This window comes from Phalaenopsis equestris, unplaced genomic scaffold, assembly GCF_001263595.1.
Source record: "Phalaenopsis equestris unplaced genomic scaffold, ASM126359v1 Scaffold000484, whole genome shotgun sequence".
Taxonomy (NCBI): Eukaryota; Viridiplantae; Streptophyta; class Magnoliopsida; order Asparagales; family Orchidaceae; genus Phalaenopsis; species Phalaenopsis equestris.
The window spans coordinates 444,458-449,018 of NW_018164925.1; the positions used below are offsets into that span (position 1 = coordinate 444,458).

General features: G+C 30.8%; 1 pseudogene; it reads left to right on the plus strand.

Moving 5' to 3' along the window:
- The first annotated feature begins 66 nt into the window (after nucleotides 1-66).
- Nucleotides 67-546, plus strand: LOC110028033 (annotated as a pseudogene).
- Nucleotides 547-4,561: the final 4,015 nt, after the last annotated feature.

The following is a 4,561-nucleotide window of genomic DNA, read 5'->3' on the forward strand; positions in this document are numbered from 1 at the left end:
ATATATATATATATATAGTCTGCTTCTGATCTGTTGGAAAGGTGAGACCAAGGGGAGAAGACAAAAATGTCAGATGAGGAGCACCACTTTGAATCGAAGGCAGATGCCGATGCCTCCAAGACGTATCCGTAGCAAGCTAGAACCATCCGGAAGAAAGAGTACATAGTCATCAAAGGTACACCCTGGAAGGTTGTTGAAGTCTCAACCTCTAAAACTTGTAAGCATAGCCATGCAAAGTGCCACTTTTTTTCCATTAACATTTTCAACAACAAGAAGCTTGATGATATTGTGCCATCATCTCATAATTATGATGTCTCTCATGTCAAACGTACTAACTATCAACTGATTGATATTTCTACAGGTGGCTTTGTGAGTCTGTTGACTGAAATCAGTAAAACAAATGATGATTTGAGGCTTCCCACTAATGAAAACCTTCTAAAGTAGATCACTGGTAGCTTTGAAGATGGGAAGGATCTAGTGGTGACTGTAATGTCTGTCATGGGAGAGGAGCAAATCTGTGCCCTGAAGGACATTGGCCCCAAATAAGTAAAACAGATTATTCCCATATCTGAGAGCTTTACTTTCAATGGAAGCAAAGTATCTGAGTGTTTGCTTTACATAATATCAGTACTGGTAATGAGGCTCTTAAATTGCTATTTGGATCCTGGATGAGGTTCAGAGAAATGCTTTATTCTCTTTTGTGCTTGATATTTTAGGACCAAAACTTTTATTTGTGTTGTTCTATTTATATCTAAAAAGAAAAGAAAAACTGGGGGACTTCATTGTATGATTTTCTACCATAAAATTTTATGGACAGGAACTAAATTGTTGTTCTGTTAGCTCCATGATCAAATTGTTTAATTTTTACCATAATGTTGCTAGAATAGTAACAATAACAAATATAATTATGGGTTGCCCCCCCACCCCAAAGCGCTTGGTTTAATGTCGTCAGCCCGACATTCCCAGTCCTTACTCTGGGTTACCCAACATTACAGTCTCTTTAAAAATTAGTCTTTGACCATCAAAATATGGTTTCATCTATGGCAATTCATTTTAATTATCTTTCCAATCTTTGTATCTTCAATATTAACAACTCCACAGGGATAGACTTTTACAACTGTGAATGACCTTGTCCATCTAGACTTGAGTTTTTCATGAAATAATTTCAATCTTGTATTGTATAATAAAACTTCCTGCCAGGCTCAAATTCATTTTTTATTATCTTTTGATCATGTCATTCTTTCATATTCTCTTTATATATCCTAGCATTATTATAAGATTCATTCCTAATTTCTTCAAGCTCATTCAGTTGCAATAATCTTTTTTCACCAGCATCTTTTAACACAATAAGTTTTATGATCCAATTCTACCGGTAAGTGACAAGTCTTTCAAAAAATTAATCAATATGGGGATATTCCTCTAAGCGCCCATAATGTAATATATAATCTAGCAGACCAATCCATTTTATTAGGATTTATAGTTTTTCCTTAAATAGTTTCGATTTCATGATTAGATACTTATGCTAGACCACTATTCTAGGGTTAATAAGTAGTTGGAATCCTATGTATAATATCATATTTTTTCACCAACTTTTCAATTCGTTTGTTCCGAAAGTGAGATCCTCCATCAGCAATCATTATTCTCGTCATTCCATATCTTGTAAAAAATATTTTTGTTTAAAAATTTTGAAAATCTCAAGTATCACATCCAGGTAAAGTGATTGCTTCAATCCACATCGATATATAGTCCACTGCAATTAAAATATATATTTCCAAATAAAGGTATAAATGGTCTTATAAAATATAATCCCCAAACATCAAAGATTTCAAATTCTAAATTAAAATTTAGGGGCATTTCATTTCTTTTTGAAGTATTGCCTACTCTTTGACAACGGTCACATGTCTTTATATATATGTTAAGATCTTTAAATTGAGTAGGCCAAAAAAATCCAGATCGTCAAATTTTATGAACAGTTCTATAAATCCCAAAATGACCCCCAAATTTCAAATCATGAAATTTTTGGATAATTTCTTCAATTTATTTATAATGCTCATATCTCTGCATATCCAACTCTTTGCGTTTTTTTGTACAAATATAGGTCATCCAAAAAGTAAAATTTTGCATCTTGAATAAATTTCTTCTCTTGTCGCTTTCTCAATCCATATGGTAAAATACCACTAACAATGTAGTTTATAATATCAACATACCATGGTATTTCCCATTCTTTAATAGTATAAATTTGTTCATTATAAAAAGTTTCATTAATTTCTTTTTCAAGATTAAATGTTTCTTCATGCTCCAACATAGATAAATGACCAACTATTTGATTATAAGAACCTTTCCTATTTATCACCATAAAATTGAATTCTTTCTTCAGACGTACCCATTGAATTAATCTTGGCTTCACGTCCTTCTTTTGTGTCAAATATTTTATAACAGAGTGTTTTGTCTGCACTACACCTTTAATAACTCTCTTTTGATAGTGGTATAATTAATTTGAGCATTATTTAGATTTTTATTAGCATAGTATACAACTTTAAATATTTTGTCATATCTCTGCCCTAAAATAGCTCCAATTGCATAGTCACTTGCATCCCACATTAGTTCAAATGATTTTTCCCAATCAAGTGAAACAATTACAAGAGCAGTGATCAATTTTTTCTTCAATTTTTCAAAGACATTAATTCACTCTTGATTAAAATCAAATTTTGTATCATTTTTCAAAAGTTGGCATAAAGATTTTGTAATTTTTGAAAAATATTTAAATACCACATGTAAAAACCAACATATCCTAAAAAGCTTCTAACTCCTCTTAGAATAGTAGGTGGAGGTAGGTAAGCTATAACTGGAATTTTTTCCAGATCTACTTCCATGTCATTTTCTGAAATGTTATGCTTAAGTACAATTCCTTCTGCAACCATGAATTGACATTTTTCTCAGTTTAATACTAAATTCATCTTTTCACATCATTCTAGAACTTTCTCTAAATGATTTAGACATATTTCAAATGATGTTACAAACACAGAAAAATCATCCATAAAGACTTTTATCCTTTTTTTCAATTAAATCACTGAAAACTGACATCATACATCTTTGAAATATTGTAGGTGCATTACATAAACCAGAGAGTATTCGTCAAAAAGCAAAAGTACCATAAGAACTAGTAAACGTTGTCTTCTATTGATCCTCTGGAGCAATTGGTATTTAATGATTGACGATATATCCATCTAAAAACAAAAATATTCGTGCTAGCCTATCCAATGTTTGGTCCAAAAAGGGTAAATGAAAGTGATCTTTCCTGGTGGCTGAATTTAATTTTTTATAATCAATTCAGATTTACATTCTAGTGACTTGACTTGTTAGTATAAATTAATTATTCTAAATTGTTACAACAGTCTCACCCCCTTTCCTAGGAATGCAGTGAATTGGACTCACTCAAGCACTGTCTAAAATAGGATATATTATTTTAACATCTAACCATTTTTAAATCTCTTTCTTTACAATTTATTTCATCATCGGGTTTTACTCCTTTGAGGATCAGCTTTTGATTCATGATGTTCTTCCAATAAAATTTTGTACGTACAAATCGAAGTGTTGTTTCCATTAATATCAGCTAACGACCATCTAAAGGCTTTCTTATATCTTCTTAACATTTCCAATAACTTTGGTTCATGTGCTTCAGTTAATTATGAGGATACAATAACAGGTAATGTGGATAAATCTCAAAAAAAGACATTTTAAATTTGTAATAAGTGTTTTCATCTCTAGTTCAGGAGGTTTTACAATCAAAGAAATCAAAATTTTATTATTATTTGTAGGATCTAACACTTCAAATTATTCTCAAACATAATCTAATTCTTCATTACTCACTTCCATAGATTTATCTTAATTTATTTCTTCATCCTCATACTCCAAATATTCTTCATTATTTTTCTTTTCAAATGTATTCCTGAAATAGTCATTAATATCCATTCTGAAGCATTCATTATCTCTTCCTTTTGTTGGGTATCTCATTGATTTGTAATATTAAAAGTAACTTCTTGATCACTAACTCTCACTCTTCATTTTACTTTCGACACATCTATTAAAGCTCTTCCAGTGGCAAGAAATTGTCTTCCTTAAATGATAGGAATTTCTTTATCTTCCTCAATATCTAACACAATAAAATCCATAGAAAAACATAAATTTATCAACCTTTACGAAAACAACTTATAGAACTCCTTTAGGATAGTCCTTTAGGATAGGTAATCAAATATAATCAAATAATCAGCTAACTAAAGAGTTACAGTAGTAGGAGAAATTTCTCTTAAATCCAACCTTCTAAAAATTGATAGAGACAAATGATTAATACTGGCACCCAATTCACAAAGCTTTTATAAAAAATCTTTCGCTAATACATAAGGAATAGTAAAACTACCAGGACCTTTAAGTTTTCCAAGAAGCTTTTTCTGAATTATAACATTGCACCCCTCACTAATTGCAACCGTCTGATTATCTGTAAATTTCTTTTTTTTAGTAAGTATATCCTTCATAAACTTCACATAGCTTGACATTTATTACA